General features: G+C 35.2%; 1 protein-coding gene across 1 annotated transcript in view; it reads left to right on the forward strand.

The window, feature by feature from the left end:
* The first annotated feature begins 9,944 nt into the window (after nt 1-9,944).
* LOC134662782 (proton-coupled amino acid transporter-like protein pathetic) overlaps nt 9,945-15,999 on the forward strand; it is a 56,771-nt gene continuing 50,716 nt past the window's right edge. The window contains exon 1 of the mRNA XM_063519079.1: nt 9,945-10,018. The gene's annotated coding sequence lies outside the window, so the exon portion shown is untranslated. The remainder of the gene's footprint in view (nt 10,019-15,999) is intronic.

Raw genomic sequence — 15,999 nt, forward strand, 5'->3', positions numbered from 1 at the left:
TAGGACTGTTCGCATGCGTATTGCTTTGTTGCTGTTACGTTATTTGACTTTTTTCCTCATAAAATCATAATTCCCGGGTGCATTTTACGTTATTAGGGTGGATAATGTTTACATTTACGTAATTAGTATTTGTTTATTACGCGTTTAGCACGCGTAAGTATGATTACTAATCGAAGAAACAACCACAATTCTTAATATAATATTCTGGGTGTATTTTGATTATTGTAAAATGGGCGCCCGTTAATTGATTATGTTCTCGTTTGCGTAATGTCTATTTTGTATGCAATTTTGAACAGCGCGCCAAGCGGGACGTTTGGAAACTCGAAATCCCATACAAAATGACACTTGACGCCAACGCGTAGAGGTACGTCATATCCCGCTAATCGAATGAAATTTACACTAGGGGTACAGTATTTTTAATGTGTTTTTATTCAATGATTATTTTTCTGATTCTATTTCTGATCCTGTGGATAGTCCAATACTGCAAATCTTTAGAAAATTAGCGCTTACAATAGGAGACAATTTCGTGGAATGTTTCTGTTTCGGTCTTCAGTATGAATCGTTTCGGCAACTTGAAACAAAGTGTTGAGTGGACTTGATCAATCTAGAATTTAGGGCACGACTTTCTTCGTCTTAATCCTGGTAAGTGGACAGGCCACTTATCAGGCAATGGGTGAGTTGTATGTTGTACGACGCAGATCGTAATCAGTCTTAACTCTTAAGATTATTGAGTATAATTAAATGTTCGTTGTTCCGTCCGTACATACAAACATTTGCCATGAGAAATTGTCAGGAACTCGGTTACTGCCGTATGAAAAGTCATTGCAATCATTTCAAAAAAATTGTAAGGTAAGTATGTACTTTTCATTCATTTTGAATAATAAAATCTTCCATTCATACTAGTAAAATATTTCCTACCATTTATCGGACTTTATAGGTACCTGTTAAACAAGGAAAATATATCTGAAAGTAGTCTGGCAGAGCAACTATCTCTGTCATTCTAACCACGCCTTAATTAGAGTAAAAGAGAAAGATGGCCGGAATATGCGAGCTTCGGAGTTCGCGGTAGGTCCACCTGTACTTATTTTTAATAATAGTTAATCGCGTCAAGTCGTAATGAAGCAATAAGTACCTACTTAACATGGCTACAGTAAAGTGTGACATAAGTACAAAAAAAGTATTACAATACAATACAATACAATACTCTTATTGCACACCTCACGTATTTGTAGTAGCTTTCATCACGTATACTTGTAGTATTTTTCATCAGATGAGAAAAATAACCTAAACAAATGTAAGTGTTTTAAATTCAATTACGCTTGGCATTACATAAGTTGTGCTTGATAGAAAATTATAGACCAATTCGAGTTTTAGTTATTGGATTTGTTTCCGATACGATAATAATCTGTCAGTGTCAAAAGTGACTTTGGTTGAAGAAATGTCTTGACGCTGACATTTCAGTATCATATCGGAAACAGATCGAATAACTAAAACTTGAATTGGCCTGTAACAAATTATGTCGACAGAGCCATGTCGAAACACTGAGGGCCTAACACGGATCCCTTTGTTTGTTCGTTTATTGCATTATTTGCGTTTATCTCTCTATGGGTGGTATGTGCAAGAGCGAAAGGGACACAGGTAACGAAATTTCCACTATCGTACCTTTAGTCATTATGTTCGACGCATGGAAAATTTGAATTTTGCGCCTTTTTCTACTGACAAAGTTGTTTGAACGGCTAGTTATAAATAGTTATTTACGATACAAATGCGGAAAAGAGGAAATTCGAAACGAGTGGCGATAAATTAAAAAAAGACCGAAGAGAGTGTTTTAATCGACACGAGTTGCGAATTACCTATTCGCACGTGTATCGTACAACGTTTTACAGTACATATGGCACTTTAAACCCGCTCTAGTGCGGGAAAGAGCACTTTCCGTGCGTCGTGTCGATTTAAAACACTCCCTTTGGTCGGTCCACTAATTTATCGCCACTCGTTTCGAAATCCTCTTTTCCGCACTTGTATCGTAAATAACTATTTTATCACGTGTTAAATTACACTGCATTATTAAACTTGATTTTTAAATTGATCTCCCAAAACATTGCGCGGAGGTTGTGCGGTAACCGTTTTTTATAACACGTTTTTATTCGTAATTCAAGTTTGGGATGTAGTGCAAAAAAGGCACCAAGTAAATCTTGGGTCAATGCCTTGATATTGAATTACGTCGTTTATTTTAGGCACGGACAAAGATAATTGATTGTAATAGAGAGGTAAAGTGTAAAAGAAAAACGAACCCCTTACTTTGACATCCAAAACAGATGGCACTAAACTGCGCCATATGTTTTGCGGTCACCGAATTGTCAAACGTCAACTTTCGGCAATCAGAGTTATCGCAAAATGTACGGAGCTGTACAGCGCCATCTCGTTTTACCTGTCGAATTCGGAGCACGAAATTGTCTTAGATTTTACCCATCTTACGCAAGCAATATATCTTTGGCACGGATAATAAATTTGATTACCAAATATGCAAGTAGGTATGTTTTTTTGCCGCACTTGTTGTGCCTAAACCAATTGTACTTTAGAAATTCCAAAGTTATGACATGCGCGTTACCGAACGAGGAAATTCATTATTGAACACATTGGCTACCACCAGAGCCCGTACCATGAGTCACTGACAGTGTCAAAACTGACATAAACACCATCGAGATGGTACCACCAAAACTGATGGTAGCCGTACAGTTTGGCTCTGCCATAAACGCTATCGGAAACGTAACTTACTTTCTATGCACCTCGCTCGTACTCGCATATTAATGCGAGCGAGATGTATAGAAAATAAATTACGCAGACGTTAGCGTATAAATGTCAGTTTTGACACAATCAATGGCAATGCATAAAATAAAGAAACATCGATAATCTTGCTACCTATTAGTGATCCAACTAATTAGGGTTCCGTACCTCAAAAGGAAAAAACAGACATGTAACGTAAACAAATGAATTTTAAATATGGAGGCCACTTTTAGGGGGTAAAAGAGCAAATTAAAAAATAAAGTTTTTCAAACTATATCGTGTTACATATCAAATGAAAGAGCTCATTTTGAGAATCACAAATATATTTTATTTATAATTTTAAGATAAATAGTTTAGCAGTTATTCAAGAAAATAGGCAAAAAATGACCATTCCCCCCTTTATCTCTGAAAGTACTGAGTCTAAAATTTTGATAAAAATACACTAAATAGTTCTTTACCTAAAGATGACAGGAAAACCTATTAGAATTAGAAATGTGCAATTTTTAATTAGTTTTTTAAAGACATTTTACTCACTTTTCATAAAAAAAATCATATTTTTAAAAATTGTGTAATGTACGGAACCCTTGGAACGCGAGTCCGACTCGCACTTGGCCGGTTTTTTTTTTACTTCGAGTTACGAATACGAATACAAATAACACTTTTTTTTATACGACACGGATACACAGTTTATTTTTTATCGAATTTGTGAGGTAGGTTTCCCATCGAGGTTTATGTTTTTTTACGCATACTTAAATTTAAATTAAGGCAGATTTTTTTGTTATCGTCATATATTATGAATACTTAGCTGTATACTTAGCTTAGGATGTCAGTAGCTGTTGATATGTATTTTTTTATTAACCGCACAACTTTTGACATGGCTGTTAAATGAAATACTTCTCTATGATCAGCTGTATTACGGCTACCACCAGTTTGACACTGACATTTTCGCTAGCGTGTGCGTAACTTACTTTCTATGCATCTCGCTCGTACTCGCATATTAGTGCGAGCGAAATGTATAGGCAGTAAGTTACGCAGACGTCAGCGAATATGTCAGATTGACACTGCTAAAGCACTACAGTTAAGTACGGCTACCATCAGTTTGGCACTGATATAAACGTCATCGAGAACGTAATTTACTTTCTATATATCTCGCTCGTACTCGCATATTAGTGTGAGCGAGATGTATAGAAAGTAAGTTACGTTCTCGATAGCCTATATGCCAGTTTAGACACTCAAGGTACGGGCTCTGTTAGACGGTCATTCCTGAAAAATCTCATTCCCTGACCATACCTATACCCAAATTTCCAGGAGATGCAGCTTTATAGCATCTCATTTTTGGTGACTGTGTAACCCGTACCAAGTCCCATCGACAATCAAAACCGCTTAGCGGAATCTCCTGGGGATTTGCGAAATAGGCACAGCCAGGGGAATGAGATTGATGAGGAATGACCCTAAAGAAGTACGAAAGCGATTTAATTTGTGAATTGTGATATTTTACTGAAACAATTGAAGGGATGTTTACAAAAACAACATAACTGCTTAGAGCGGTTGACACTTTTTTAAGAACATTGTTAATCGTTTCAGGTGTCAACCAGTGTAGTCAGTTATGTTGTTTTTTTAAACATCCCTTCAATTGTACGATAACTAATTTTCAATATAAACATTTAACTAGAGTCTTTGTTGTTGGCTGAGTCTACAATGAAAATCGAAGAATTTCTCGGCCGGAAATTGGAAATTGTTTATACATACAATTGTGAAATTGCCATCAGCCCTGAAATAAAAATGATAATCGAAAGATATATATACTTGTCATCGACAATCACCTCAAAGACAAAAATAAGTTATTAATAAAGAACATAATTACTACATGTAACTCACTGAGAAGTTACAAATTATATATGCCGTTCCTCACTATATTTATGTATAGCCCCTAAATACAAAAATTAACCCTATTGTATATAAACAGAATCCTAAAGCCATTTAAAATAACTAATTTACTAAATAAGATATCCAAAGTGTCCTATAACTATGTTGCGGTAGCTATTTTGTGTTGTACTTTCTTTAAAGTCACTTTAAAAACGGTCTAAACCTCTATTTATACTAACTTATTTTGTTATTATCGATAATATCGTATACGATAACACTACAATTAAAATCAATCACACATGCAGGTATATAAATAACAAAACATCATGTTATTATTATTTAACTACCGTGATTTATCACAGAGTGGCTACCACCAGTTTGGCACTGACATAAGCGCCATTGAGAACGTAATTTACTTTCTATGCATCTCGCTCGTACTCGCATATTAGTGCGAGCGAAATGTACGGAAAGTAAATTACGTTCTCGATGGCGTACCTATATATATATATATATGTCGGTTTTGACACTGTCAGTGACTCATGGTACGGGCTTATATATGTGTAGGTAGATATGCCATGTTCCCGTAACGTTCTTGTCTCATTTAGTCATCATCTTCCTCGCCTTGTCCCGGCATTTTGCCACGGCTCTTGGAAGCCTGGGGTCCGCTTGGCAACTAATCCCAGTAATTGGCGTGGGCACTAGTTTTTACGAAAGCGACTGCCATCTGACCTTCCAACCCAGAGGGTAAACTAGGCCCGTATTGGGATTAGTCCGGTTTCCTCACGATGTTTTCTTTCACCGAAAAGCGACTGGTAAATATCAAATGATATTTCGTACATAAGTTCCGAAAAACGTACATAAGTTGTCTCATTTAGCATGACCCAATTTTCCCGTATATTTCTGTGTAATCTGTATAGGCCCCAATGACATAAAATCAAATCAAAATAGCATACATTTAGTCAATTATTTACGGGAAACTCTTCTAAAAGTGACACATACAAATGTTGTAATATGCCTTCCCACTTATGTCTGCGGAGCCCTCATCTATAATTATAAGGTGGAAATGTTCAACAATTTATTAGCCATGGATTTGCAAAGCCACGATTATGCATACATATTTGATACCAATTACGATTTGTCACTAAGTATGTTCTCAAATTACTCAGGAAAAATTACACAGTTTGGCTTAAAGAATATATTTTTGAACTTGAAAAAGTACCTGTCAGAATGTCTGTCACGAAATAAAAAATCAAAGGGTCCTGGGTGGACCCTTGTGGATGCTGTGGCTGAGTCCCAAGAAATTGTAGACAAAAATCAGGCCGACCCGGACCTATCAAAACATTGTTTTCGTGACTAAAGACAATGAATATACCTTTAGTATTTACCACCAAAATGTACAAAACTTGAAATCAAAGCTGGGTCAAATTGAAATTCTCATAGACAACACTGATATTGATGTGCTGTGTTTTACGGAAACTTTTCTTACGGAAAATAATGCTCTAACGTTACAGATTTGTGGTTATAAAAATGCTTCTTCTTTCTCTAGAACTCAAAAAACACGAGGCGCGTATGTAAAAAAAAAAATTGAATTGCGTTAGTCTAGATTGGATCTCAGATATGTCTTTAGAGACTCATTTTGAATCTTGTGGTATTGTAATCCCAGAGCTAAACTCCGTTATACTCTGTATTTACAGAAGTCCACACGGCGACTTGAACATCTTTTTACAAAAACTGGAATCTCTTCTGGATAAGTTAGTATTTAAAAACAAAAAGTTCACACGGAAAATTTACATTGCAGGAGATTTTAATATTAACTTGCTAAATGATGATGCAAATTCAAACCTCTTTCTTTCTGTCTTACGCAAGTATAATATTCATCCCACAATTCATGAACCTACAAGAATTACCAGTCATACCAAGACTTGTATTGATAATATTTTTACAAACACTAAGAAATACGTCGCGGAAGTGAGGAATTTAGCAATTTCGGACCATACAGGCCAAATTATAAAAATTCCAACAAGCGAAAGCATCAATGAAAAATACTGGTTTGTACGTGTTAGAAAGGTCGACTATAATCTAGAAATTTTCATTAGATATATTTCACAAATTAGTTTCGAGGAAGTGTATCACTATCCTGATTCCTGATCCTAACATAGCATATAATACATTCATACATTTGTTTCAATTAATATTTAACTTGTGTATACCCGAAGAGACAATAAAAAAGATACATAAAATAAAAACAAATTGGATAACTGAAGGAAAAAAAAAAGCCAGTAAAGTAAAACGTAGAATGCATTTAGATATACAACAACGAAAAAATACAGCTAACAAGAGTAAATATAAAAGATATAGTAAATTATTAAAGATAGTAATACGTAAAGCAAAAATATTAACAAATGACTCCTTCCTACAAAATAGTGACAATAAAACAAAGGCAACATGGAGCCTGATTAAACGTAATACGTGCGCAAATAATTTAATTGCCTCCTCGATCGAAGGGATCAATCATGATAGTAATATTATTACCGATCCGATCAATATGGCTACACAATTTAATGAGTTTTTCACAAACCAAAACTCTAACCCCAAGCTAAAATCTACTGAATACAAGCCGGTTGAACCACAGGCAAGTAATAGCATTTTTCTTGTGCCTGTCGATTCAGAAGAAATAAGAAAGACTATAATGTCATTAAAATCTAAAAAAAGTTCTGGTCACGACGAGATACCAATGAAAGTCATAAAGGCATCTGTTGAGTATATTGTCCATCCACTTACCTATATAATTAATCTCTCCCTAGAAACGGGTATTTTTCCTGACGAGTTATAAAAGGCCATCATAAAACCACTATACAAAAAAGGTGTGAAGGACAATATGAGCAATTATCGACCCATTGCCTTATTGTCTAATTTTTCAAAAATATTCGAGAAAGTAATTTATAATAGACTTATTAAATACTATGATACGTATAAGATCCTGAATCCTAACCAGTATGGATTTCAAAAGGTAAAGTCCACCTCTTTAGCTATTTTTAGAATTTTCAAAGACAAATGGGATAAAATAAATGACAAACAACTGTGTGTAGCTTTGTTTATATGTCCAAGGCTTTCGACTGTGTCATTCATAAGGTTTTACTGCGACAATTAGAAAACACAGGCGTAAGAGGTCATGCTTTAAAACTGTTCGAAAACTACCTTTTTAATAGACAACAACGTACTGTTATTTCAAAATATTGTAAAAATACCAAAACAATTGAAAAATATCAATCAGAATACGAAATAGTAAATACAGGCGTGCCTCAGGGTAGCGTTCTTGGACCTCTTTTATTCTTGGTTTACGTGAATGAACTCCCGAAGGCAGTCAATGAACTCTGCGTACTATTTGCTGATGACGTAACGATACTTTTTTCTGATGCAAAGTCAAATGTCTCAAATTTGGAGTACAACATAAATTGCACATTAAGGAAAGTTATAGAATGGTTAGGGATACTAAACCTAAATGTAAATTTAACTAAAACAAATTTTATGCAGTTCAGAAGTTGCAATACAGTCCCGATGACATTAAATATTAGTGAAGCGGGGGTTGACATTGAAACTGTGGACAGCATTACATTTTTAGGAGTAAACATTGATCCACATCTAAACTGGAAATCCCATATAGAAAAAATCAATAAAAGCATATCTAGTCAATGCTATGCTTTATCTATACTATCTGAAACATGCTCAGAAGAAATCACTAGAAATGCATATTATGGGAATATCTATCCGTTACTTACCTATGGAATTATCTATTGGGGAAATTCTACAGATATCCAGTCTACTTTTATCCTACAAAAGAGGTGTCTACGAACCATTTACCGTATTAATATTAAAGAATCGCTATCCCATAGAGCCTACTTTAAGGAGAAAGAATTTCTTACGCTAACTGGAATTTATATTCTCGAACTATGTAGTTTTGTAAAGAATAACGTCGAATATTTTGTTAAGAAGTCGGAAATTAAAAGTAACTTGCGTAACCAACACAAGCATGATTTAGTTCGTCCTAGAGTCAAAACCTCCATTTAAAAAAAAAGTACATATATAAATGCAATAGATATATTTAATAACCTCCCCGATGAACTAAAATGTCTAGAGGGCAATCAATTTAGATGTAAATTAAAACGTTGGCTGATACAGAGAGCATTTTACAACATTAAGGAATATTTTGAATATAATAGAGATAATATTGTATAACACCTAGCTTTTAAATCATAAATCTAACTATTAGTTCTAGGTAGTACCTAACTAATTAGTTTAAGACATAAATTGCATGTATGTAAATATAGGTATCAAGTAGATGTAAGTAAACATTGCATGCCCATGTCGGGTAACTGTTGGGACAATGTTCTTATTATATGAATGTCATCTTCTGTACACAGTTTGTCAATAAAGTGTTTCTATTCTATTCTATTCTATTATATTCTATTCTATTCTATTCTATTCTATTCTATTCTATTCTATTCTATTCTATTCTATTCTATTCTATTCTATTCTATTCTATTCTATTCTATTCTATTCTATTCTATTCCGTTGTCACTGATTTCGCTCGCCTTTGTATCGTTGTAAATAAAGTTATTTCGACTCTGGACTTTGCATACCTACCTATAGAGATAAATTGGTAAAATACTACTACTAATGTTAGCAGTGGAACCAAAACATATAGGAACTTGAAGGTTATAAAACTTAATATATGACGACTGGTTTGGCCTAGCGGGTAGTGACCCTGCCTGTGAAGCCGCGGTCCTGGATTCGAATCCCAGTAAGGGCATTTATTTGTGTGATGAGCACAAAAATTTGTTCCTGAGTCTTGGGTGTTTTCTATGTATTTATTTTGTATATTATATATATCGTTGTCTGAGTACCCACAACACAAGCCTTCTTTAGCTTACTGTGGGACGTAGTCAATCTGTGTACGAATGTCCTGTAATATTTATTTATTTATTATATCTACGTAATCGTCTTGAGAGTGGCGCATCTACTATAGTATTATTTCATCTGTGCTAAAGCAGCCAGTGAAGGTTGGCCGCAATGCGAAGGCCAATGAAAGGGAACAGGTAGTGACCAGTTATACTAGACCTATCAAACTTCATTAGAGGACTCTATGGCTTTGGAATAGAGGCGATTTTCCTTGAGTAGCATTTCGTAATATTGGCCACTTCATCTCAAGAGTTCAAACAAACTGCAGTGTTTTGTTTAATGTGTGAATTAAACAGGTGACTGATGCACGCGTTTGTTTGAAAAATCGCGATTAGATTTTTTTGCACTCCGAGTGATTTCCAGTGGATTGTGATTTTTAGTGCGTGAAAAATATAGTGAGGTGGGGAATGTGAGTTATTTTTTTATTTTATTAAACAGTTAAGTTTGCGATTGTTACCAAAACTCAAGGGTAAGGGTGAAAATTAAATTAAATTTGTAGTACAATATTATTGTTTTAAAATTTTATCAACAAATCCTTCAATAAAAAAATGTTGCATGTAGTTTTTTAACTTCTCATGATTATTTACGAGATTTATTTTTTTAAATTACCTACTTTATTTCTAAATAATTTATATTATAGGTATGAAATGACATATTGTTATCTAAAATGAAGCATAAGACAAAACAGTTTTTTTCTTAAGTACCTATTAGTAAGCCGTTAAAAAAAGGTAGCATCATTATTATTAAAGATGTATTTTTATTGACATTAATTTAGTTACCTACATATTTATGGAATGTCGACAAGTTTTTTTTTAATCCCCTAATTATTAGGCATAAGTATGTTAATAAAATTATCCACCAACGACACTATATTGTAGACTGGATACGCAAAAGAGCTATTTCAACGGATATTTAAACAATTTTAAGTAAAACCAAATTATAGCATTTTTTTTATTGCACCAATTTTAAGCAAATATAAAGTCTCTTTTCTTATATAAGCTAAACTTTTTGTTAATGCATGGGCACAAAAATCATCAAATTAAGCCGTATCCAGACGAGCTGGGCAAATCCACCGATTTGATCAGGAAAATAATAAGCGCCAATCTCATCTAGCGTCCACACGTACACAATTTAATCACCAATTTGCATTCCAAAGATACTAACTTTGAAAATTGGCATGTTTTTGTCCGCACCTGCTGATTTGACCGGGGAATCAAATTGGCGTTTGCGTCCGCACGGCCTGATTCGATCGGACAATTTCATCAGATTGGCGAAAAATTGTCTCGTCTGGATTCCACTTTATTTGATTTACATACGTTCTTATTAAGTTATTACTATAGTAATGGACCCTATAATGGACGTGGAACCGGTAATGGGACATAAAACCACAAATCCTCTAAAATAAGTATGTAAAAGTAGTTTATAAACACTGGCAATATTTTACCATAAATAAGAGTCATAGAGCTGTTTAAGTTTTACTTTTTATTAATTTCGGTTACTTTTTAAGAAATTGGCGCCAACCCAAAAGTTGTCGTGTCAGTGGAAAAAATAACCAGTAAGAATTCTTAACAACTTCGCTAAGAGAGGTGAGTTCATATATTAAATTGTAATTAATTATTACTTGGTGTAAACTAGATTGTGTTTCGTTAATTGCATTTACCATGAGATAAGGTATACAACACATTATGTTGTGACTCTAGAGATGTATAAAAAATAGTGGTATTTTGCCCAATCCCATTATAGGAGCTGTAAAACTGCATACCTCCTATGATGGGATAATTTACATAATGATGCTTGCCATGGCGTAATTTCATGTTTAAACAATACAGAAGTATAATGTAGTAACTATGTCAGGAGGTCTTCTCGGACTTCGGATAAATTAATATCGTTTTTACAAAATTTTATTTAACTTGCCCTGTTAGTTTGTATACAGGGTGGATTTTCTTTTTGGGTCAGTGAGGGCAGCTACCAGATCCCGTGCTGCGACGAGAAAACGGTCTTAGAAAACCTTCCCTCGATTTCAAATTAATGAAGATTGGCTTTTACAGATTTTGGAAAAAACATACAGGGTGCGAGAAAAAGGTAATTTTTGACAATCTTTTTTTTGATGCAAATCGATCCCATTCCTATTGAGGATCAAAAGCTTGTATGGAACAAAAAAAAAAATTCCGGCTAGAAAAGCCACAAAACGAGGAAAACTTTTCCCATACAATTTGTATGAAAATCAAAACATTTATTTTTCACATGCTATTTTTCTATGCCAATTGATTCCATTCTTATCTAGTATCAATAGTTTCTTTGGGGTCAACTTACGATAATGTACTAAAAAGCCACAAATTAATAAAAACTTTTTCCATAGGTACATTTACTATGGAGAAAATGTGAAATTTAATTTTGACCCAAAAAAACTATTGATACTGGATAGGAATGGAATCGATTGGCATACAAAAATAGCATGTAAGTTTTCATTTTCATACAAATTGTATGGGAAATGTTTTCCTCGATTTGTGGCTTTTCTAGCCGGAATTTTTTTTGTTCCATACAAGCTTTTGATCCTCAATAGGAATGGGATCGATTGGCATCAAAAAAAAAGTTTTTCAAAAATTACCTTTTCCTCGCACCCTGTATGTTTTTTCCAAAATCTGTAAAAGCCAATCTTCATTAATTTGAAATCGAGGGAAGGTCTTCTAAGACCGTTTTCTCGTAGCAGCACGGGATCTGGTAGCTGCCCTCACTGACCCAAAAAGAAAATCCACCCTGTATTAGTTAGTGTGGTTCAAATCTTGGAAATGGCATTTGAGCCACTTTCGGATTTCCGATTGAGTTGAAATTTTGGATACGTATGCAAATCGGATGACAATGCAATCGGGTGACAAAAATGACTAATAACTAGTTTTTTGCCAAAAACTTATTCCCTATTCCAATATCTTATACTGATAGGGTATGCCCATTATAGGGGGCCCATTACTGGATCCACGTCCATTACCGGGGTTCCATTACTGGAGCTTTGGTGTCCATGACTGGAGAAAAAAAACATACTTTTAATTTATTAATTATGTGGAAACTAACTGCAGTATCTTTGATACAACACGCCTGAAACATGAAAGAAGGATAGGATATTCATCTTTTAACAAGCTAAGCGGTAGAACTTTTACATGTATCAGGGAAATATCACAAATACTCCAAATTTCCTCTTAAATGTCCCATGACTGGTGCCGTTACATACTCTTTATTTTTATGCAACTTAGTATGAGGTTCACAACCGGTCATTGTGGAGGTCCTTAACGGAAGCCTTTATCGTCATAGCCGTTTATTTATTGCCTGATAACATGATGATGATGACTACTTTTACACACTAGGTTTTACATGATTCATTTATTAGGTATACCTACTTTTTCTTTGGCGTTTCACGGTCATTTTTTTCTAAGAAATTTATGAATGGGTTTTTTGGTTACTCACTCACAACTGCGGGGTTTTCTTTAACTATTGATTACCTATTAACGATATTTGTTCATAATATAATAACAATAGATTATACACCTAATTACCTATACAGGATGGCTAAAAATGAGTGAATTCCCGTTGCCAGGGAGGTTTTGGGATTATACTGAGCAACTTTTACTATGAGACCAACCCTGAAATCGCGAAAAAAAACCTCCCATAGAAAATGGACCAGCCAAAATGTATGAAACAGCCAAAAATTTTTTTGTGCGATTTCAAGGTTGGTCCTGTCCTATAGTAAAAGTTGCTCAGAATAATTCCAAAACCGGCAAAGGGAATGCAGTTACTTTTTAGCCAACGTGTATATGTATGTTCAATATTATAGGTACCTATACATACCTGTACCTACATATATATGATTTAAGCCTTGTTACTCGTCTTGTCTGTGTATAAGAAGGACCCTGACCTTTAGGCATATATTTTGCATTTTTTTCGAGAACGATTTCGTAACGAGGTTTTATCCCACGATATTTGACCATTACCCACATATGAAAGTTGGCGATGCAACATTGAAAGTTATTTTGTGAGAAAGTTTTTATTTATTTGCCAATTATGTCAATTACGTACGGTGCGAATACCGGTACGATTATTCTTTATATTAAGCTGTGAATTCTACACAAGGTTTCGAATAACCATCTGTATAATCTGTACCCGTACCACGAGTCACTTAGTCCGCCGGACGATATCAGAGGGCCTACCGCGAACCACGTTCGACGTTTTGCCTCCCTGTGACACTTAAGTAGGAATTTACAAGTGCGACAAAGAGGCAACACGTCGTACGTGATTCGCGGTAGGCCCTCAGCCTGTCAGTTGTTGGGAACTGTCAACTTTTTGTTCTAACTGACAGGCTGATGTCGTCTGGCGGGCTGATAATCAGTGGGCCCCTGACTGTTCAATGCAACTCGGGTCCCGTAGACAACATGCCAATCGCTAACGCTCCGTAGCGAACGAAACGCAACTGTCACTGTCACACTAATATGGAAGAGTGATAGAGAGACACAAAGCGATTTGATGGCGAAGCGATAGCGATTGTCACCTTGGCTAGGCCGCCTGTACGGATATGATGGTCGTTCTTGTCTACGTGACAGCGTGATAAAACGGTGTCCGTCACTTTCTTTCCCACGGTGTTAAACAGTGACAGTTATTTTATCACGTGGATAAAGATGGATAAAGCTATCCATAATAGGCTGGCTGGTATTGTCAAATGTCAACCAGCGATTATTCCGCAAGTGGGCCTCCTGTTTTGTTCTCTGCGGCGCGTGACCTTTTATCTAGCACAAGGCTCGCACGCTCGATGGGTAAATCATCAATTAAAACTAAGTACATACCTATAAGTATTTTTATGGCGGTTTTTACATTGGACGCGGATCCGCACGAAGCACGGGTGTGCGAACGGGACATCGATATACAAGGTCTTTTATTGAATTCCGTTAACTTCGGCGCTTCGTAAAGTACAGTCACGCTCCGTGATTGTTACGCCATTTAGGGTTGTAGCCTAACACAAAAACTTGAAACCTTTGCCCGTGAACTCATGTACCGCGGTTCTTATAGCATAATCAATGTGAGGAATATGTTTGTCCCATTCTCTATGGTTATTATCCTGTATGAAGGATGCGATAGCTGTTCCAACAACACGATTTACTCTCTCGGTAGGGTTGGCTTGAGGGTGGTAGTACGGAGTATGTCATAATTTAGTACCATAGCTTTCAAAGTAGTTCAGTATTTCATTCCCCAGTATTTCAGTCGATAGCATGACGTGACGCGCTATTGAATGAAATTTACACTAGGGGTTCAGGTTATAATCCAAAAGGGTGATTCTTAAATTGTGTCCAGATTTATTTTTTTTCATAAACGTTTTTATTTTTCACATATTGTTACATATATCAAAAGAACATACAAAAAGCAAATTTTTGATGTATATGGTCAAGCTTAATACCCTTAGGAAAGGTAAAATTAGTACATAAACACGGTTGTGACAAAGTGTCTCTCAGTCGTGACATTTCGGCATCTTGGCGGCCAACTCCACTATTTTGATTTATATTAATTATTTTAACATAGCCTAAGTTACTGCCATGACTACGACAAACCTAATGACAGCTTATACGTTAAAATATGTCAAACTATAAATGCTGTAGAGCGTGACAAAGAAGTGGATACACATCATACATACATACACGCGAAAAACATTTTTTTGCTTTAGTAGTGGGGCAATAATAGGAAGTGATCTATAGCTAATAAAATACCATTTCTAAAGAGTACATATGCCTCTAAATTAATCAAACGAATTAAGAATTTCACGACCACGTATCTATATGTCACAAACGTGGACTCAAAAGTCCGTGACTGTGACAGATTTTTGAGGCCACGGTCGTGACAATTTGGAACGTGTTCGGTAATACCTAAAAAATACCTTCTACTTTGCAAATGTTAAATAACTAGCTTAATCTTCAATGTATGACGTATATTATATCTTATATTACAAAGAATAACGTGAAACTGGTACCTATTTTTAAATTTCAAACACAGGGGTGACCGCGTTAAGGTTGACCATTTTTATAAATTAACACAAATAAATAATTTTCGACAAAACTTCTCCCATCAGCCAGTTGCAAATCTGACAACAACACAGACGACAACAACAACAACAACAACAGAGATCTGAGAACGACAGTTCTTAAAAAACTTTAAAAAGGGTGTCAGTAGTAAAGATAATTTTCTACCGAGTACCGCATGTTTAAATGTATTACCACGCGCGGCGGTGATACGAAAACTGATCACAAAATGTATGTTGTTTAAAATAGTATAAAGTCATTGTATAACCATAAAAATTTTAAACCGTGTTGTATAACAGAGATTAGTGTTTTATATTTGATATAAATTCTTGCAAAA

This window comes from Cydia amplana, chromosome 3 (genome assembly GCF_948474715.1).
Source record: "Cydia amplana chromosome 3, ilCydAmpl1.1, whole genome shotgun sequence".
Classification (NCBI taxonomy): domain Eukaryota; kingdom Metazoa; phylum Arthropoda; class Insecta; order Lepidoptera; family Tortricidae; genus Cydia; species Cydia amplana.